The sequence below is a fragment of the Cynocephalus volans genome, chromosome 8, assembly GCF_027409185.1.
Source record: "Cynocephalus volans isolate mCynVol1 chromosome 8, mCynVol1.pri, whole genome shotgun sequence".
Taxonomy (NCBI): Eukaryota; Metazoa; Chordata; class Mammalia; order Dermoptera; family Cynocephalidae; genus Cynocephalus; species Cynocephalus volans.
In genome coordinates this window covers 89,706,289-89,729,658 of record NC_084467.1, presented here as the reverse complement: position 1 = coordinate 89,729,658, position 23,370 = coordinate 89,706,289, and the positions used below count along the sequence as shown (strand labels likewise).

Here is a 23,370-nt window from a genome sequence, read left to right as displayed (position 1 = left end):
ATTACCACACTGCCAACAGGGTAAAGTCTAAACGCTAGCTTAGCAAGTCTGGTTTCATCCTGCCTAAGCCAATTCAGCTCCCATTACTCCATTCTCCACACTTACAGTAATGCCAAACATCTAGTCTTTTTCCTACCATGATGGAATGTGATGTGATGGTTGGTTTTTCTCCTTTTTCACATGCTCCTCCATTCAAATGAAAAGGTCATTGAAACTTCTGATATTAGATGGTAGATAGATCGATAGATAAACAGATGGATTGGTAGATAAGTTCACCAAACAATAGATTTGCTAACTCTATATATCCAATTGTTCTCTAAACACATTCTCTCACACTGTGGGTCTCATATCTTTCAGGAAGGAGATGGTCTAAATATGAGTATATATAGAATCATATTGGGCATAAAGGTGAGATGACAAGTCTCCCAGCTTAGTAGGTTATCAGAGTAGAAGTAAGGCATTTTTATTTATTTATAAATAAAAGCTTTGGGAATGCCATACTCCTTTATTTGATGATAATATTCAATGGAAATGGATTAAGAATCAAGGAACTGCAAATATATTCCACAAATATATTTAGGATATAGAAGGCCTTTAAAATGTTAGATAAAATACTTTTACTAACTCCAGCCATATACCACTAATTCTGGGATGCAAGGGTTACATTAACCATAAAAATGACCTAGCTCAACTGCATTAGTTATGAGCCACTCAACCCGGAATCCTGTCCTCCTCTCAGCTACTTCCCCATCAGATCCTTCATTTTCAAAGCCATACAGAGACTAAAACTTCCACTATACAATGACAGTAAGTAGAACTGTAGGTTGTGCACAGTGCATGCAGGACTGTTGAGTAATGTAAGGAAAAGTATTGGAAGCAGAGATAGAAGCAATGATAACATTACTGCAGGGTAGAGCCTGCCACATTCCTTACTTTTAAGGCAGAACTGCTCATGAGTATGACTCACTTACCAAGACAAAGATACTAACAACTGAAGCCAAGATGAGTCCTCCAGTTGGCCTAAGTGTATGAATGGCCATGGGGCTTGACAAATAGAGCTAAGGGCTGAAAATGCAAAAGTGTCTTTCAGGGCTTGTTGCCAGCATGCAGATGGACACTGAAAGAGGTTAAGGACACTACATTCCTCACCTAACCACAAGCTGGAAAATGAAAGATTTTCATTCAAGAGTGAGTGGATGGAGAGGCAAGGTCATGAGATTTCTGCAAAGATATCTACAATCAAGGAAAGGAGCCTTGGCTATGAAGGCTTAGAAGAAGTCTTACCACTGAGAATAGTTTTCCCTGAGAAGAAAGATTTGAAAGATGCTCAAGAGAGTATGGTCTGTTTATAACAAAAGAGAAATGGCCTATCATGGCAACAGAGATACAAAATGATCTGACAGCACTTGGAAAAATGCCTCAAGGCTGGTAGCTCAGTTGGTTAGAGCATGGTGCTGATAACACCAATGTCCAGGGTTCAATCCCTGTACTGGCCAGCTTCCGATAAAAACAAACAAACAAACAAAAACAGAAAAAAAAAATACCTCAAGATCTAAACTCTAGTGCATAATTAAAGCCCACCAAGATGGCTAAAAGAGCAGGAGAGTCACCACAAATCATGAAATGGGTCTCATGGAGAAAAATTTTGGAGAACGCTTTCAAAAGGAGTGGCAAAGAACAAAGGTATTAAAATGAGTAAGAACAGGATACACATAAGGAACTAAGAATAGAGAGCCAGTCAAACAAACATAGAGGCTCCCAAGGAAAAAGCAAGAAAAATAGAAAAAGAGTGAATAATCAAAGTATAACAAAATAATCATTTTGAGCTTATAAATACCTAAGTTACAAATCAAAATATCTCACCAAATAACAGGCAAAATTAACGGAGAACACATACACACTGGCAATGAAACACACCGATTAAAAAAGAAAAGTCTGACACTGAATTTTAAACAAAATAAACCTATATTTTTCTTATTAGAAAATTACTAAAACTGACAGAGAAAATTGGAAAAATTGAAGGGTGAATGAAACACTTTAGAGGAAAGTATATCCAAGGAATACTGGAATGGTCATATTAAGTTAGGGTGATAATATTTTACAACATATTGTCTTTTCCTTCATAAACAATGTCCCCCAGCACAAGGAGATTATTTCCTCATGGAAGTAGAGGAAAGGTAAAACCTAGGTTGGAGAAGTCATGGATCAGCTTTGAAACCACATCACAACAAATCTGGCCTGACAGGGAGCTGCACCTACCATCATCCACTCAGGCAGGAAAGGAAACACACAGAGAGCTTCTTTCTTTCTGCACTCACTTCTGAGACAGAGTCTTTTGCGGAGAAAACTCCCTTATACAATCAGATGGCCCCTGGAGGAGGAGTTGGGCAAGGAGAGGAAATAAAAGCACTAATTAGATATTAGATAAAAATGTAAGATAAGAATGATTTTATTGGATTAAGCTAATTTAGTTATTCATCTCTACTTTATGTGTGTGTATGTGGGGGTGGGGAGAGAGAGAGAGAGAGAGAAAGAGAGAGAAATGGAGATATAGTAAGGGGGCGATGTTGGTTCATAATAAGGTTTTCTGGTGTATTAATTCTACCAAAGGAAACTATATCCTCTTTGCATACTGCAAATCGATGTATATAGTCCAAGTAACTGGGGCATGTCAACATGGCATAGCAGCTAAGAACATGCATTCTTCAGCCAGACTACCTGGTTTAGAATAAATTTTCTTAACCTCTCTGTGTCACAGTACCCTCAGATATTAAATTAAGATAATACTACCTATCACATAGGACTGTGGTAACAATAAAATGGGTGTATATGTGTAAAGTTCTGAATGTTTGTGGTAGAAGTATTTGTTAAATAAATGTGTGTCCCTATAATATTAATATCCAGGAAAATAAGTGTGTTCCTGAAGACTCATTGGTTTGACTCCTTGAAAATATTCTAAATTTGGAGTAGCATAAGTAAAAGAAGGATTTGGTTTAGCTAACAGAGCTATAAAAATATAAGATACAGAACTACAAAGGGTATCCAAGAACTGGAGACAGGTTTTTAAGCACAGATGAACTCTTTCTCTTAACCTCTTCGAGTCAGTTTACTCTCTCAAATCAACAACCCCTTAATGATACCCCATGAGTTCAAGTGTTCATGCCTAAACCAATCACTATGACCAGGTAGGCAAGGTCCATATAATATGGAAGCTCCCATTTGCAACCACATGGATAAAAGGGGTCAAAATTATTAACATTTATGCAGTATTTACTTTGTGCCTGATGCTCATCTAAGCATTTTACATGTGTTTATTCATTTATCTCTCATAATAGTTCAATGAAATGTTATTTCCATTGTATGGGAGAGGAAACAGAGGCTAGAATGATTAAGAAACTTGCCCCAGGCCACACACCTTGTTATTGGTGAAACTAATACTTTAAACTAGTCAGTACACATGTCAATTTATTCTCAGAATCTAAGCTCTGGCTCACCTCAGACACCTTGAAATACATATTATAGAAATACAAGAGAAATACACAAATATTGACAATGGTTATCTCGAGGTTACAAGATTGTGGGTGGATTTTTAAAGTCCTCCATAAATTCTCTACAGTCTGAGTTTACTAATATGTATCTTATTACTTTTTTACTTAGATAAATAAACAATAAAGTTTATTTTCAATAAATATCCAGTCTTCATTTAAGACTGAAGCCTAAGGCACTGTTTAGCTCTGTTAAAACATAGAATTACCAAAAAAAAGAAAGTAATCAACCTATTATAGTGAAGAAAAGAAAACTGAGAGAAGTAAAGAGAGAGAGATATGTTAACAGATGACACAGCTTGGGCAAAGTTGTAATCCAGAACGTGGCATCAAGGAACTGCAATGCAGGAAGGAGACACTCTGCTTATCAGAGCCTAGAAAATATCTGTGCTCAGAGCTTCCAAGAACAATGAAAGAACAGCTGGAAACAAGGAGGATTCCTTCAAAGTCTGCATGTGAAGTAAGTGCAATAGTCAACTACTACCCACCTCTTTAACAGAGCACAGAGGACAGCTGATCATTTACCCCAAACAGAAAAATAATCATTAGGCTCTTCTTCCAAAAATAGTAAAGTAAATTTCTATAGAAGTAAGAATTCAAATATGAGTAGTGTTCAAACGTTGATGCCTGGTCCTGTTCTATCTTCCCTCAATAAAATACACATGTTAAAATATCTTGAGTAACTATTGCAAGAAAATAAATGGACATAGTCTCTAAATTGATCCAAGATAAAACATATATCTGATTGGCCTTATGAATATTCGACAAATTGAGTCATGCTAAAATACTATCTATCCACAGTTAAAGGAAAAAAAAATAGAATAAGAAGACTAGAAAAGATTCATCAATATAAATAAAGACCAAAAGAAATGAAATATAGTAAAAAGGGGGAAAAAAGAAAGCACAAAATAAAAGTGTAGAAATGAATCCAAATATTTAATAATGACAACAAATATAAAGGAACTATAATTTTCAGTTAAAGAACTGAAGGGTTTTTTTTTTCTCTCAGATTGTTGTTTTTTTAAAAAAATCCATCCAAAAGCTGTTTATAAAACACGAAATTAAAACATAGGTACAGCGCTCGCCTGGGCAGCACATACTAAAACTGGAATGATACAGAGAATATTATCATGGCCTGTGCATAAGGATGACACTCAAATTTTCAAAGTGTTTCACATTTTTGTGCTGTATACAGTTTTATCTGTTTTTACCACAGTAAAAAAAATAAGGACATAGGAGAGTTGAATTTAAAAAGATTGGCATATGCTAATAAAAAAAAAACTGATATAGCAGAATTCATATCAAATATAATAAACTTTAAGGCAAATATTACTAGATATAAGATACTGACCTCTTATTTATAAAAGGTTAAATTCACAGTGAAGAAATAATTCTAAATTTACATGTACCTATTAAAAGCTTCAAATACAGTCAATCTAGAGCCAGCCCGTGGCTCACTCGGGAGAGTGTGGTGCTGATAACACCAAGGCCGCGGGTTCGGATCCTATATAGGGATGGCTGGTTAGCTCACTGGCTGAGCGTGGTGCTGACAAATACAGTCAATCTTCATCATTTTCAGTTTCCACATTTGTGAATTCTCCTGCTCACTAAAATTTATTTGTAACCCCAAAAGCAATACTCACAGAACTTCATGGTCATTTGCACACAGATAAAGACAGTGAACATTTGAGTTGCCCAAAGTGCACATTCCCAGCTAAGGATAAAGAAAGTGACACTCTGTCATCCTGTTCCAGGTTGCCTACTATAAACAAGTGTCATTTTCATGGTCTGTTTGGTGCTGTCTTTCACATTTTTGTGCTTTTTCTTGATGATTTTACTGTTTACAATGGCCCCCAAGTGTAGTGCTGAAATTCTGTCTATTGTTCATACGCATGACAAGACTACAATGAGATTTACAGAGAAAATACATATGTTAAGTAGCTTAGAACAAGGATGAGTTATTCTGTTGGCCATGAATTCAATGTTAATGAATCAACTATATATATTAAATGAAGTCTCTTTAAACAGAAACACACATAAAACAAGGTTATGTACTGGTGGGTTGAAGGAAATGTGACCAGAGGCTCACAGAAACCTCCGTATTTCTCTACAGGTTAATGAGTCAATATTCACTAACTCAGTGTTCAAAGCAAGATTGTAGAACAGAACTCCTAAGAATAATGAAAATCAACTATATACAAAGCAAAAACTGACACAACTACAAGTGGAGAAGGATAAATTCACTATCAAAATGAAAAATTTAATACATTTCTTCCAGTAATTGATAGATTAAACAGACAAAAATAAGTCAGTAGAAACATAGAAAATTTGAACAACACAATTAACATATTTAGTCTACGGACAAATTGACATCAAGACAGTCTGATAAGATGCAATGAGAAGAATGCAGTGTCATTTCTGTGTTATTGAGAAAAAATATAATCCAAATCTAATCATGAGGAAATGTCTGACAAGCACAAACCGAGATATATTCTACAAAATGACTAGCCTGTACATTTCAAAATAGCCAGGATCATGAAAGACAAAGATAGACTGAGGATTATTCTAGATTAAAGAAGACTATTAGAAATGCAATTAAAGACAATTCATGACCCTGCATTGGATTCTGGACCCACATAAAAACATTATTGGCAGAATGAACAAAATTTGAATATAGACATTATTGGGGCAATTAATGATATTTGATTATGGACTGTGGATTAAATAACAGTACAGTATCGATGTTAAATTTCCTAATTTTGAAAATTGTACTGTGGTTGTATAAGAGAATATTCTAGATTTTTAGGAACTATACGCTGAGGTATTTTTAGGTCATGGATATGATGTCTGAAACTTACATTCAAATAGTTTAAAAAGAAATATTATAAGGAGAGAGAGGAGAAAGAGAGAAAGAAAGGAGGAGGAGAGAAGAAATCACAAAGCTAATGGGACAAAAATGTAAACATGGTGATTCTGGGCAAAGGTATATAGGAATTTTTGTACTATTCTTGAAACTTTTCTAAAATTGAAATTATATCTCCCCAAAAATTACCAAAAAAAGACCAGGCACAGAAATGAGGCTAAGAATAATTGGAAAAATATGATATTCAACAGAGAGCAGAAATAGATATTTATACTCCTAACAGGTTGCTTGACTGATGGAGGATCATTATAATGTGTTAAGGAAGACCAAAATAAAGCTCTTGGAGAACAGCAACAAGGAGTATGAAACAAAACTCAGGATAGAAGCTGGCACTGGAGAGAATGATCATCAAGTACCAGCAGTAGCCATGAGGCTTTGTAAAGAAGTATTTACTTATTTTAAAAAAATTAATTGAGCACCTACAATTCACAAATGTTGTAGCAGGCACTGTAGATTCCAGAGATCACAAGGCAATTAGTAGAGTATCTTAACTTCAAATAAGCAGTTTTCCAACCTCTGGAAGGCAGACTGACAAAACAAGGCAGAATGCAGAACCCCGTTTGGAGACAGGGTTTAGAGCCAAAGACCTAAACAAAAAGCTATTTATAAAAGTCAAAGCACACAAGTTGGCTACCTTAAAACAGAAGTGTTTGTGTGAAAGGACATAAGGATGAAGACCAGGTCTCAGGCAGATGATAAGGATCAGTAGATAATCCTTTCTGCGAGAGCAGGGATCAGACTTTCCCTGATATTTCAGGATAATCTGAGTATGACCTGTGAGAATAGTTCAATAGGTTAAATTAAATAAAATTGAGCACATAGTAAATTCAAGACTCGGCTTGGGGTTCAACATCATTGTTAGATTGTTTCTCAGAATCATTCCCCTCCACAACCACCACCAAGTTTGCTCCTTTGCATCCCATGGATGATCCTGAATACATGGGATCAGAGTACTTGCTACATTAACAAAGGGACAACATGTAAATCTATCTCCTCACCTAGATTGAGTTCTTTCAGTTCAAGGATTATTCCTTGTTCATCTGTCCTTCCCAACATCATGTGCAGTGCTGGACACAGAATAATCTCTGAATAAATGCTTGATGAACAAATGAATAAATGAGTATTAATTCAATAGACATCAAAATTACAGGAGCTGTTATTTCAAAAAAGGGAAAATAAAAACAACCATAACATTGTTAGAAAATGCTATTTATAAAAGTCAAGGCACTCAAGTTGGCTACCTTAAAACAGAAGTGTTTGTGTGAAAGGACATAAGAATGAAGACCAGATCTCAGACAGATGATAACGATCAGTAGATAATCCTTTTTGCAAGAGCAGGGATCAGACTTTCCCTGATATTTCAGGATAATCTGAGAGTATGCCCCAGTGTTCCTCCGGTGGGCCCATCTCCTCCACCGCCTGTGCTCCAAACACTTCCCATGGGGCAGGGCATGCAGCAGTCCCTTGGGATGACTCACCAGTCTCTGAGTGGTTCCTTTTTTCAGTTGTTGTTGTTCCTCACTCCTATGTGGGTCCACAGGAACCCTTTTAGTGATCTAGCTGGCCCAAGGGCCACGAAGACCCTCTTCTCCCCTGCCACCTCCAAGCAACTCCATCCAAAGGGCACAGCTGCAGCTTTTGCCAGCTCTTGCTCCATGGACTCAGCAGCTCCAGCCTGGAAGCAGCTGGGATTTGAAATGGTGGAAACGATCCTTTCTTTCTCTCATCGTGGCTTCTCCTGCCTTCATGAACTCCGTAGGTCTCTCCTTCTCTTCACCTGAGCGCTAGCAGCCCTAGCTTGGCTGTCGTTGTTTTTTAATAATTGTGAATTGGTTGATTTGTGGGAGAGACTGATGCTGGAGACTGTCTATTCTGCCATCTTGACCAGAAGCCAAAACCCAAAATGCTAAATTACCCAAACACCTTAGAAGTTTATTACTTATTCTAACAAAGTTCAAAATGAATGCTCATGACCTATGGAAGACTCTCCTCAAAATTGGTGTTTGTATTATGATAAACACAAATTTCAGGAGCAACAATTATAGATGATACTTGGTTACAGAAATTATATATATATATATATATATATATGGAAGTGAGAAAAAAAGAAAAACAAACAATAATACTGTTAGAACCGTGAGATATCATTAGTATTAAACAACCATATATGAAGAGAGAAGGTAGGTGAAGGAATGGTAGCTGAATTTGCAATGAGATACAACCACTTACCCACCAGAATGGCTAAAGTTTTTTCAGTCAATCTGAGAATACCAACTGTTAGGATATGGAATACCTAAAACTTTCATAATCTACTAATTGAAGTGAAAATTGGTAAAAATCACTTTGGAAAACTGACAGAATCTACCAGCTCTGAACACACTCATTCCTATTTGCTTAACAAGTTCACTCCTAATTATATATTCAACCAAAATGTGTACAGATATGCAACAACAGGCAAACAAGAGAATGCTCATAGCAGCATTATCAGTAATAGCCAAAACATGTAAATAGCACAAATATCAACCAACAAAAGAATAAAAATTTTTAAGTGTATTTTCAAACAATGGAGGATTATAAAATAATGATTAAAAGCACACTACTGCTATATGCCATCATATAGATGAATGCCACAGGCATAATACACAATGTAAAAAGTCTAAAACAAAAATATATCCTGGACTTTTCTATTTTATAAAGTACACAAGATGCAAACCTAATCTGTGGTATTAAAGTCGGAATAGTGGTCACATTTTGGCTGGGTTGGGGAGGGGCTCAGGGCCTACGTACTGGGAGGACACATGAAGAAGTCTTCTGAGATGCTGGTGATGTTTAATAGCTTCATTTGGGTACTTACACTGGTGTGTTCACTTAGCAAAAATGAGTTTACTATGTGCTTAAGATTTATGCACTTTGAAAAAAAGTATTGTTTTCTTCACTAAATTTTCCTTTTATTATTCGTTTTTAATTATGGACAATATAATCTGAAAAGATTTGTCTACTAGCAAAACTACATATATTAATGGCTAATATTATTTTTTTCTTACGCTCATTCAGATTTTAACCAATGATCTATATTTTAGAATTCATAATATCACTTACTATCTCATATAAGTCAGTATAGCAGTTGTGATACTAATAAGTAATAAAATTAAGTGCACGGATAATTTTCAGCATTACCAGTGACTCATTTTGCTCTTTTCAGCATTACCAGTGACTCATTTTGACAGTCACTGAGCACTTGTATCCAACGTAAATTACATATAGGACATGTTTAGTTCCCTACAGTGACTGTCTGCCTGGTAGTTCTAGTCACAGTGTCTGATCTACTAACTTATTCCAATGATTTCCATGATGTTACAAATAGCCAACCATTACTTATTACCTTTGGAATGTGCTGCTTTGCTTCTAGATCACAGCAAAGAAAATATATTTTGTTATACAAGCAATCTAATTCCAGGGAATTGAATGATTTCAAAAAAATTAGTGAAATATTGAAAATGCCCCAGATTTTAATTTCCATGTTTATGTGCCCTTAAAGATCTGGGAATAAACAGTACATTATTTCTATTGTGGTTTAGATTAGGAAAGGAAGAGCCTGTTCCTTAATTTTTTTAATGAATAATTTGTTGTTGAACAACACAAAAGTGCTACCTGCGGAGGTCTGCAACAATAATATTCTAAAGGCTTTATATTCGAACCATGAATCTGATATGTCTATTGATTTCTTTTCTCAGATCTTCTCCTGGGAATTCAGTCTGTGCTCTCTGCAAAGTTTTACTAGCTCTGAAGGTGAACAGGATATTCTTCTGAGTTTAAATATCTATCATGATAATACATTAGTTTTAACAAGGTTTTTTTGTGGGTTTTTTGGTTGGTGGCACAAATGGTGTATTAGTCGATTTCTGTTGCTTATAACAAAATACATGGAACTGGATGATTTATAAAGAAAACAAAATTTATTGCTTACAGTCTCTGAGGCTGGGAAGTCCAAAGTCCATCTGGTCATGGCAGCAGTGACCCAGGGGTCTCACATTGCAAGATGGTGGAAACAGAGAGAGCAGAGAGAGAGAGACTCTGCTCTCTCTTCTTTTAAAGCCCTCAGAACAACACCCCTGACCACCATTTTTAATCCATTCACTACTGCATGATACTACAATCTAATCACCTCTTCAAAGCTCCAACTTTCAATTACCATAATAGGATTTCCTGTCCTCTTAACAGTCACAGTGAGGGCTAAGTTTCTAATACATGAAACTTGGGGATACAATTCAAGTTTCAATGAATTTTGGGGGGACATAATTCAATCCACTACAGATGGTGTTCAATTTACTCAATCAGGCCTTTTGATAGGTGCTGGGTATACAGCAACAACTGAGACACAGTCTTTGCCCTCAAAAGATTCACAGCTAGGTGGAGAAAATTTTGAAAATAAATACAATAAACAAATGCAGTGAATGCACTGAAGAAGTAAGAATCTGTTCAACTTGGCAAATCAAAAAACTTTTAGAAAATAGATATCATGAGGGTTTTGAAGATGTATAATAACTTACATTTCTCTAGCTCTTATTATTTGTAAGCACTTTGTATGTATTTTTTTTTTTTCTTAAGGAAACAAATCCCTGCAAAGCTAGGACTAATGTCGAAATCCTGCCGACGTAGCCAATTGTCAAGCTACACAACTACGTCAGTTGTTGAGTGAGGCAAATCATAACTAAAGCCAAAATGTTTCATTATTTTAGTTATAATAAGTTTCCATTTATATTGTCAGAGTTAGGGCTCAGACTCTTCAAACCCATTGTACAGACTGGGTTCCCAGACCCCTCACGTACAGGTCATGCTAGATAATTGGGAAAGATCCTGGAAGCTGTTGGAAGATAACACGAGCTCAGTCCTCAGCAACAGCAGTAGCTGCTTACAGGTCTGGTGGAAGCGGCAGCCTCTCAGAGGGTCCCAGGGACCCCAGCAGCAACAGACTCCAGCAGCAATAGCAGCCTCCCCATGGAGGCGAGTAGCATCCCAGGAGTGGGGGGCACTGTGGAGCAGAGCCACTCGCCCTTTATACTTAAGTCCATAACCCAGGACACCTGGATGCACATGCGCAATTACATTAAACATTAACCAAGGAACACTTGGGTATGCACGTGCATATTTACATCAAATGCTCTGCAAGATTCTGAACATCTGAGGGGCCCTGACCATTTTCCTGTATTTTCCCAACAATCCTCATGCATTTTATATTGTCATTATTATTATTATTATATGTAAGTTAAGAGATTTGGCAAGGCCATTCAGAACATGAAATATTAACGTTAAAGTTCAGATTTCTAAAGGGACAGTAAGATTTAGCAGAAAGCTAGAGGGCATTGTAATCAGAGTAACCTGTCTTTGACACACTGCTTTGCCACTGCTGTGTGGGAAAATTATTTGCTCTTTCTGAGCCTTGGTTTCTTAATCTATAACATATTATTATTTTCACATCATGATTACCATGCACATAAGGCAACAGATGTATATGAAGAGTTTGGCACTATGTTTAGAAGAATATGCACTCAATTAACCAGTGTTTTGTTTTCATCATTAGATGCTGAGAGATGGCATGATGACATGATAAATTAATGTTCTAGAAAGATAACTACAGCAGCAATGTGGAGGAGGGACTGAAATATCAAGAAATGTACAACAGTTAAGAATGTTTTGCAGTAGTCATAAAAAAAGATGAATGTTGAAACTAAGGCAATAGCAGTTGGGATGGAGAAGAGGAAAGAATTATGAGAAACATTCAAAAGTAGAATTGCCTTGATGATTGGTTAACTATCAGGAGTGGAGATGAAAGGCAGAATAACCTGATAATTAATAATTTGTGAAAAAAGATAAGTGACATGACATGGAAACCAAGAGAAGAGGGACTTAAGAGGGAGTATCAACAAATAAATGACCACAGAGAAGATTAAAAACATGAGGACTAGTGTAAGGTCACTAGTAAAGCTTTGACAGCTTCCACAGACTGGATGAAAAGGAATAAACTGGGAGAAAAAGAAGTCAGAATCTACAGAAGATAATGAGCAAAGACAGACATAGGAAATAATACAGTGTGTTTGTGAATATTTAGTTAACAGGAGCATCTTCAGCTTACTTCATTTTTGTTTGAAGTAGACAAAGGCATCCCCTTTGGGCAGACACAACTTTCAAAGTGTCCAACTGTGCAAGAGTGCAAGCTGAATTTTAACTCCCTCATCTCTCTGCTTTTGTGCAGTGTACATACTATGCAACCATTTGCAGCAGCCCTGAGTGAACAGTCCCATTTAGTTGAAATACGAGGTACAGGAAGGGAGTAAAAGGACATAAATATGGAAAGGCATCTTGCAGATCAGCCTGTGGAGACACTTGAAAGCCAGAAAAGACTTCTGTGTTCGATTTAGGAGACAATAGGGAACGATTCGTATCTGTAAGATTCTCTTAAGGAAGATGAGCCTGGCAGCAACATGCAGATGGGTGGGAGGAGGGGAATGAGGTAGTGGGGAAGCGACTCAGGAAGCTATTGCAATTGGAGAGCTAAATGAACAGATTCATTTTTCTTTGGATTTGGTTTAAGACATTTTAAATGAAGACTGGGGCAGGGGGAAAGAGGTCAGAAGAAGCATTGTGTTTATCCATGGAGCTTTGGTCTCCAAACTGTGAAAAGAATTAGCTCCTCCAGGAGCAAATTAGGCAGATTCAGAGAAAGGCAGTCTCTGCTCACCTTGGCAGTATGATTTAGTGCCCTGCTTTTCCACCTCTCTGAGGAACTAAAATGCTTTGAAGTACTATTTGTAGCCTTTCTCTTGGGTCTTCCTCATGTTTCCTGCTACTAGGAGAAAAGTTGAGTCCTTGAAGGCCAGAAGTTTAAAAACTAAAATTCAGTCCTAACAACTCACATGGCCTCACCTAGATTATTTCTCTCGCTTGTGCCCTTCGCTCATAAAATGACTACTGTCTAGTTGTAATTACTTCGATTGTTTAAGTAAATCAGTTAGCCTGGTTTGATGAATTCAAAAAGGCAAGGTAAAGGGGAAAGAAAGAGGAGAGGAATGAGAAAATTAGTAGGAAAAAGAAGTGAAAATAGCTAAGAATAAATTAAGAATTTTTGAGTATCTATTATGTACCCTGTTCCATTTGAACCACATAAGACACATTATATGATTCTCATAACAATCCTGTTATAACTATCAACATCTCACAGGTAAGAAATCTGAAACATGGATTTGACTTGTCCTGTTATAATAATGGCAACTGGGTCAAAAACTATGCCAAGTTATTAATAAGGAAATAAAAATTATGATATTCATCTAAAATGAATACATTGTATCTAATCAGTTTTCAGTGATAAACCTTGACACATACTATTGGGTAGAAAAAATAAGTTTCAAAAGAATATGTACAGAATAAAAATTTATAGGTAAAGTTTTTAAAGTAAAATACATGTAATACATACCATCTAGTTCATCTTCTTCCAGCAAAAATGAAGTAACAGTGACCTCATTTACCATTTACACTCCCTCCTGACACAATTCAAAAAGCAAGTAAACAAAAACAGGAAACAAAAGAGGGGAGCCACAGCTTACTGTCTTGAAAGAGATTGAGGCTGTGATAGAAAAGGAACTGAGGGTGAAATCTAGTGGGCTCCATGAGCTGAAAAGACAGAGCTGAGAATTCTGGAAGATTAAGACAGCCAGTGGCCATAGGATAAAATGCCAGGGAGGATAGAACCGCACAGAGAAAAGACCCTGTTTCTCTGCAGAGGACCATGTTTCTTCTACACACCCCACCCCCATAAACACTGATCAGTGTGAGTGTGCTAGAAAATTATCCAAGGCTAAAAATACCTGTCCAAAATGATTAGAGAGAAGAGTATCCAACACTCACATAGAGCGAAAAAGAGTGTCAGTTCTGACCAGCCAGACTGCAAAACCTCTTAACTCACAGAGTATTGGTTAGAGTACCCAGGAAGGTATTGCCTCAGCAGTGGGAATTAATTTTAGACTGAGCATTGCTCTAAACTCACCTGACAAATCATTTTTATGATTTTCCAGATACAAAAACAACAAACTGTCTCCAAGTGACTAAAAAAATTTCAAGAAGATTTATAGAAATGCAAAAAATATTCAGTACCAAAGAAAGTAAAATTCACAATGGCAATGTAGAAACAGAGTCTAGTTTCTAATTAAACATTAACCAGGCACGTATAAAAGGCAGGAATGCACAATCCATAATGAGATGAAGAATAAATTAATTGAAATTGACCCAGAATTGACAAAAGTGTTGGAATTAGCAGAAAAGGGCATTAAAACATTTATTATAACTATATACCATATGTTCAAAAAGTGAAATAGAGACACAGAAAATATAAAAAAAGACCCAAATTGAACTTCTAGAGATGAAAACTACCATATCTAAAATTTAAAATACACTAGCCAGAGTTAATGGAAAATCAGATGTTGCAGAAAAAAGATCAGTGAACTCAAAAGTATAGAAATAGAAACTATCCAAAATAAAAAATACAGCGAAAAAAAAAGACATTTTTAAAAATGAAAAAGACCATCAGAAAGCTATGAGACAATTTCAATTGGAATCCTCAAGGGAGAGGAGAGAGGTAAAGAACCAAAATAATATTTGAATAAATAATGGCCAAAATTCTTATAAACTTGATGAAAAATATTGACCCACATATCCACGAAGCTCAATAAGCCTCAAGTTCAAGAAACATGAAGAAAACTATACCAATGCATATCATAATCAAATTACTAAAAAATAGTTTTAAAAAGAAAAGCTTAAAAGTAACCAGACAAAAAGGACATGTTATGTAGAGAGGAACAAACCTAAGGATTACAGAGGATTTGTCATTAGAAACAATGAAAATGAGAAGATAGAGAAGCAACATCTTTAAAGTAGTGCTGGGGGTGGTTGTGGGGTTAGGACTATTAATCTAGAATTCTATACACCTTGCAAAAGATGAAATGTTAAAGGAAGTACTTCAAGCAAAAAAAAAAATCCATGCTTTTATGAATAAGCAACATAACATATTGATTAAGAACATTAAATTTGAGGACAATTTTATCACTTCCTAACTACATGACTTTGAGCAATTAACATTTTGGGGCTTCAGTTTTCTCATAAAAGGAGAATAATGATAACACCTACTCAAAGGGTTGTTGTGAATACTAAACTGTGTGGTGTGTATTTGTGTGTGTGTGCCAGAGAAAATAATGACGAATGACTAGCATAATAAAAGCACTACAACTGTTAGCTATTATTTATTATATATATATAATCTGTGATAAAAGTATAAAAGCACAGGTGAGAAGGAGAAACACAGAACACCACCACCAATAAAAAGAGCCAGAAGAAAAGGGCAAGACAGCTGGAGATAATACGTTCAAATGACTGACTATGTGATGAGTGAGAAAAAGTATCAACCCTTATCTTCCCCACTTCATGAGAAAAAGGAAGAATCCTCAAAAGAGGAAGAGAGGAGATGCTCTCCCTACATCAGCTACATGCAAGAAAGAGACTAAAGGGAAAAATCCACTCTATTGTACTTGGCTTTTTAATCACTTTGGAAGTCCAACTCCCAGGAACCATGTACCATTGAGAATAAACATCCCTCCTCTGTGGGGGTGGCTGGGCGTGAAATCAAGCTTTGAGCATCACTAGAAGCTTAGGCCCTAATTTCTGCCATGCAAGATGTTCTAAATTCTCAAGTCTATTAATGAGCTTCAATATCCCGGAATCTTTTTGAAATTGTATATAAAAGGAAAATATATGATTATGGGGTGTGTGTCTGTGTGTGTGTGTGTGTGTGTGTGTGTGTGTGTGTTTATTTAAGGAGATGTTTTATAGTCTTCCTCAGATTATCAAAGTAAAAACTTGAACTCAAAAAATAATACAAATGACTGAGCCAAGAGAAAGCAGACTGAAACCAGGAAGCATACTAATTAGGTTGTCTGACTCAGAAAACTAATTCCATGCTTTAAAAACCTCTGAGATTGACTCAGCAGGTAGGCCTCTTTGCCGCCGCCTGACTCTATCCCCAGCCCTGCTGAGTGAGTGCCGATCAGAAAGGTGCAAAGATCTGCAGGGACCACGCACCCTGTGGTGCCAGCGCATGACCCAGCAGATAGGCCTCGCCGCCAACACCCAACTCCATCCCTAGTCTCACCAAGTGTGAGCTGATCAAAGAGGTGCTCAGCTGGAGAAGCCCGAGATCTGCGGAGAACATGAGCTCTGCGGTACCAGTGTGTGACCCAGCAGGTAGGCCTCACTGCTGCCACCTGACTCCATCCCAGTCCCACCGAGTGCACACTGATCAGAGAGGCATATATCCTCGAACACTACCTGCCCTATGGTGCCAGCATGCAACCCAGCAGGTAGGCCTTGACACCACTGCCCAAGTCCATCTCAAGCCTGGCCGAGTGAGTGCCGACCAAAGAGGCACCTCCCCTAAGAGGCCTAAGATATGAGGTGGCCATGCACCCAAGGAATTAGTGGACAACCGAGCAGACACTGAAGCAGCCATACAAAATTGGCAGCCCCAGCAGCATCCTAGCCAGACAATAGTGTCAAACCAGTGGACTGTGAAATCCACTGCCACAATGACTAAACATCAAAGGAAAGATACCAGAAATATGAAAAATCAAGAAAGTACACGACCAAAGGGTAATAATTCTCAAGATCTAGATCCTATAGTACAAGAAGCCCTTGAAATGTCTGACAAGGAATTTCGAGTGATAATTCTAAGGAAACTGAATGAGATACAAGAAAACTCAGCCAGACAACACAATGAAATGAGGGAAAGTATACAGGACCTCAAAGAAGAAATGTACAAGGAAATCAATGCCCTGAAAAAGAAAGTAGCAGAGCTTGCTGAGCTGAAGAATTCATTCAACCAAATAAAAACACAACAGAGAGTTTAGCCAGCAGGCTTGCAGAAGAGGAAGAGAGAACTTCTGACCTTGAAGATGGGCTGTGTGAAATAACACAGGCAGACAAAAAAAAAAAAGAATAAAGAATAAAAACATTGAAGAAAATCTAAGAGAGATATCAGACAACCTTAAACACTCAAATATCTGAATCATGGGTATTCCAGAAAGGGAGGAAAAAGGAGGTTCCATTGAAAGCATATTCAACAAAATAGTGGCAGAAAACTTCCCAGGTATAGGAAAAGACACAGATCTTCAGATTCAGGAAGCTCAAAGATCACCAAACATATTCAACCCAAAAAGGTCTTCTCGAAGACATGTTATAGTCAAATTGGCAAAACTCAAAGACAAAGAGAGAATCTTAAAAGCTGCAAGAGTGAAGCATCAAATCACCTATAAGGGAGCCCCAATCAGACTAACAAAAGACTTTTCATCACAAACCTTAAAAGCCAGAAAGGAATCAGATGATCCAAGAATACTCTGCCATGCAAGGCTATACTTCTAAAATGAAGGGTAAATAGTATATTTCTCAAACAAACAAAAACTGTGGGAGTTCACTACCACACAACCACCCTTACAGGAAATTCTCAAGGGAGTACTGAGTTTGGTACCTGAAAAATAACTACCACTGCTATAAAAATTCAAGAAAAATCAAAACCCACTAGTAAAATAAAAATGGCAACAATGAAGAGGAAGAAAAAGTTTATCTACAACCCAAGAAACCAACAAATACAGAAGACAAATAGTAGTATATCAGAAAAAAAGGAACAAAAGACACTTAAGATGTACAAACAAAAATCAATAAAATGCTAGGAGTAAATCAACACTTTTCAATAACATCTCTTAATGTAAAAGTATTAAATTCCCCAATCAAAAGACACAGACTGACTGACTGGATTAAAAAGGAGGACACAACTACATTCTGCCTTCAAGAGACCCACCTCACCTAAAAGACTCACATAGACTAAGAATGAAAGAATGGAAAAAGATTTAGCATGCAAGCAGAAATGAAAAATGAGCTGGAGTAGCTGTTCTTATATCTGATGAAATAGACTTTAAACTAAAAACCATAAAAAGAGATAATGAGGGCCACTACATAATGATAAAAGGATTGATCCAGCAAGAAGATATAACAATCATAAATATATATGCACCCAATGTTGGAGCAGCCAGATTTATAAAATAAACGCTATTAGACCTAAAGAAGGAAATAGACACTAGTACCATAATAGCAGGGGATCTGAACACCCCACTGTCAATATTGGACAGATCATTTAGGCAAAGAATCAGCAGAGAAACACAAGATCTAAACAATACTCTAGACCAATAGGACTTGGCAGATATCTACAGAACATTCCATCCAACAACCACAGAATACTCATTCTTCTCATCAGCACATGGAACATTCTCCAGGATAGATCACATATTGGGTCACAAATCAAGTCTCAACAAGTTCAAAAAAATTGGAATTATGTCATGTATTTTCTCAGACCACAATGGATTAAAATTAGAAATCAATAACAAATGAAATTCTGGAAACTATACAAACACATGGAAATTAACCAGCATTCTACTTAATGACATATGGGCCTAAGAAGAAATCAAATACGAAATCAAAAAATTTATTGAAACTAATGAAAATAATGATACATCATACCAAAACCTGTGGGATACTGCAAAAGCAGTACTAAGCGGGAAATTTATTGCGTTAAATGCTCACTTCAGAAGAATGGAAAGATGGCAAGTGAACAACCTAACACTTCACCCTAAAGAACTAGAAAAACAAGAACAATCCAAACCCAAAGTTAGCAGATGGAAAGAAATCATTAAGATCAGAGCAGAACTTAATGAATTTGAAACCAAAAAACAATGCAAAAGATCAATGAATCAAAAAGTTGTTTTTTGGGAAAGATAAATAAAATTGACAAACCATTAGTACATCTAACTAAAAAAAGAAGAGAGAAGATACAAATAACAAAAATTAGAAATGAAAAAGGCAATATTATAACTGATACATCTCAAAAACAAGGAATCATTTGAGACTACTATAAACAACTATATGCCAATAAATTTGAAAATCTGGAGGAAATGGATAAATTTCTGGACACACACAAACTACTAAAACTGAACCAAGAAGATGTAGAAAATCTGAACAGACCAATAACAATAAAAGAGATTGAAGCTGTTATCAGAAGGCTCCCAACAAAGAAAAGCCCAGGACCAGATGGATTCACAGCAGAATTTTATCAAAAATTCAGAGGAATTGACACCACTTCTCTACAAACTATTCCAAAAGATTGAAACAGAGGCAAATCTCCCAAACTCATTCTATGAAGCAAACATCACCCTGGTACCAAAACCAGGTAAAGATACAATTAAACAAGAAAACTACAGGCCAATATCCTTGATGAATATAGATGCAAAAATCCTCAATAAAATACTAGCTAACAGAATACAGCAACACATATGCAAAATTATACACCATGATCAAGTGGGATTCATCCCAGGGATGCAAGGTTGGTTCAACATACACAAATCAATGAATGTGATACACCATATCAATAAAATCAAACACAAGGACCATATCATCATCTCTATAGATGCTGAAAAAGCATTTGATAAAATTCAACACTCATTCATGATAAAGACTCTTCTATAAGTTAAGTATATATGGAAAATATCTCAACATAATTAAAGCCATATATGATAAACCCACCACCAATATCATCTTGAATGGGGAAAAGCTGAAAGCTTTTCCTTTAAGAACAGGAACTAGACAAGGATGCCCACTCTCCCCACTCCTATTTAACATAGTGCTGGAAGTACTAGCCAGAGCAATCAGAGAAGAGAAGGAAATAAAGGGCATCCACATTGGAAAAGATGAAATCAAACTGTCCCTCTTTGCGGATAGCATGATCCTATATATCAAACAGCCTAAAGCCTCTACAAAAAAACTCTTAGAGTTCATAAATGATTTCAGCAAAGTAGCAGGATACAAAATCAACACACAAAAATCAGTAGCATTTCTATTCTGTAATAGAGAACATGCAGAAAGAGAAACCAAGAAAGCTGGCCCATTTACAATAGCCACCAAAAAAATAAAATACTGATAAATAAAATTAACCAAGGATGTGAAAAATCTCTACAGAGAGAACTACAAACCACTGCTGAGAGAAATTAAAGAGGACACAAGAAGATGGAAAGATATCCCATGCTCTTGGATTGGAAGAATCAACATTGTGAAATGTCCATACTACCCAAAGTGATCTACAAATTCAATGCAATCCCCATCAAAACTCCAATGACATTTTTCTCAGAAATAGAAAAAACTACTATAACAGTTATATGAAATAACAAAAGACCATAAATAGCCAAAGTAATTCTGAGCAAAAATAAATAAATAAATAAAGCTGGATACATAACACTACCTGACTTTAAACTGTACTACAAAGCTATAATACCAAAACAGCATGGTACTGGCACAAGAACAGACACACTGATCAATGGAATAGAATAGAGAATCCAGAAATCAACCCACACACCTACAGCCATCTGATCTTTGACAAAGACACCAAGCCTATGCACTGGGGAAGAGACTGCCTCTTCAGCAAATGGTGCTGGGATTACTGGATATCCATATGCAGGAGAATGAAACTAGACCCATACCTCTCACCATATACTAAAATCAAGTCAAAATGGATTTAAGAATTAAATATATACCCTGAAACAATAAAACTTTGTAAAAAAAAAAACCATAGGCGAAACACTTCAGGAAGTAGGACTGGGCACAGACTTCATGAATATGACACCCAAAGCATGGGCAACTAAAGGAAAAACAAACAAATGGGATTATATCAAACTAAAAAGCTTCTGCACAGCAAAAGTAACAAATAACAGAGTTAAAAGACATCCAACAGAGTGGGAGAAAATATTTGAAAATATACATCTGACAAAGACTAAATATCCAGAATATACAAGGAACTGAAACAACTTTATAACATGTAACCCACTTAAAAAATGGGCAAAAGAGCTAAATAGGCATTTCTCAAAGGAAGATATACAAATGGCCAAAAGACACATGAAAAAATGCTCAACATCACTCAGCACTAGGGAAATACAAATCAAAACCACACCGATATACCATCTCACCCCAGTTACGATGGCTAATATCCAAATGACCGTGAATGATAAATGTTAGCGAGGTTGTGGAGAAAAAGGAACTCTCATACATTGTTGGTGGGACTGCAAAATGGTGCAGCCTCTATGGAAAATGGTATGGAGGTTCCTCAAACAATTGCAGATAGATCTACCATATGACCCAGCTACATATAGTACCCTGCATTTCCTCCTCCATGTCTACCTCACATACTCCCATGCCCACCATCTGACAAAGAGGAAGGAAAAACTATGCATGCACACATGCACTCACACACACAAAGGCTCAAGTATAAAGTCTTTGACATCAAGGTTACCATTGCATCATCAGTTAATTACTCCTGGGACTATCCATCTGTAGGAGACAACAAGCAAATCATATCACTAACTTACAGTTGATCATAACAAAGATAAGAATCACTTTGTTATACATGAAATGGAAATAGAATTTAGTGTTGAGATTCTCATTTGCCTTACAAGTATGTTTTTGAATAACATATTAATGAGGACAAATCTTTAAAAATCAAAAATCTTAACTATGTTAAAATACTTTTATCACAGCTCTGTTTACAATAGCCAAGACATGGAATCAATCTAAATGTCCATCTATGGATGATTGGATAAGGAAACTGTGGTATATATATAGCTTCGAATACTACTTTTCCGTAAAAAAGAATGAAATTCTCCCATTTTCAACAACATGGATGAGCCTGGAGAAACTCATGTTGAGTGAAATAAGCAAACACAGAGGGATAAATACCACATGCGCTCACGCATATTTTGGAGCTAAGAGAGAAAGAAGGAAGGAAAGGAAGACCACAGTAGTGCATTGGACTTGCAGAGGGAGAGAACAGTCCTTGAGCTACAAAGTGGAGTGGAGGGGAAAGGGGGAGGGAGAGGGAGGTTGGGGTAATTGGATGGGGGACACGGGGTACAAATGCAATTTGTGGTAATGGTAATGTTTCCAGTATGAATCTGGCCTTCCCATCATGGGCATGAGGGATGACAATCAGCTTTGTATCTCATGAATATTCATAACCAACAGAAAAGATAGAAAAAAATACTTTTAACGCACTGTTTCTACATATGTGCTTATTAAAAGAAGATTGAGTTTTTTCTACTAAATTACTTAAAAGATTTTTTAAATATTAAATATTTCGTACAAACATTCATTAAGTGTAGAATTGTAGAACCATTCTAGTTATTCTTGCTGTTTATCTTTCCCTACTGGGATGAGGAAAATCTATGCATAGATTTTTGAACCATTTATTAATTGTTTAGGGGGGAGTGGATTAGGGGCAGGAAGAAGGAAGTAAAATATTAACCCAAAAATAGTGCTCCCATTTTTTAAGCTCTATTCCAGTACAATTATAGCTTATAAAGCCCTCATTTCAGAAGAGTTAGATACTCTGCAGGGATAACAAATAAAAATGATTTCAAGACAGGCACAGTCCCCATAATGTTTACATTGCATAAAAATGAAAAATACTAAACTTGAAGAAAATGAGACCTAGAAAAATGGGACACAGAACAAATGAGTACAACAGCCTACAGAGAGGGACAGAAAGGAAAAGAGATAGAGACAGAGACAAAGTGAAAAAGACAGAGGTTTTTCAATATGTGCCTTGAGATTTTCAAATACAGTCATGTGTCATTTATGATGGGGATATGGCCTGAGAATGCATCACTAGGTGATTTTGTCTTTGTGCAAACATCATAGAGAGTATACTTACCCAAATCTAGATGGTACAGCCTCCTATGTAATAGGTATATGGGTATAGCCATTATAATC

At 36.5% G+C, this 23,370-nt stretch overlaps 1 non-coding gene across 1 annotated transcript; it reads left to right on the top strand.

The window, feature by feature from the left end:
• Nucleotides 1–4,624: 4,624 nt before the first annotated feature.
• On the top strand, nt 4,625–4,727 carry LOC134385324 (U6 spliceosomal RNA). Its single transcript, XR_010024317.1, has one exon. It is a non-coding gene; the product is annotated as a U6 spliceosomal RNA (small nuclear RNA).
• Nucleotides 4,728–23,370: the final 18,643 nt, after the last annotated feature.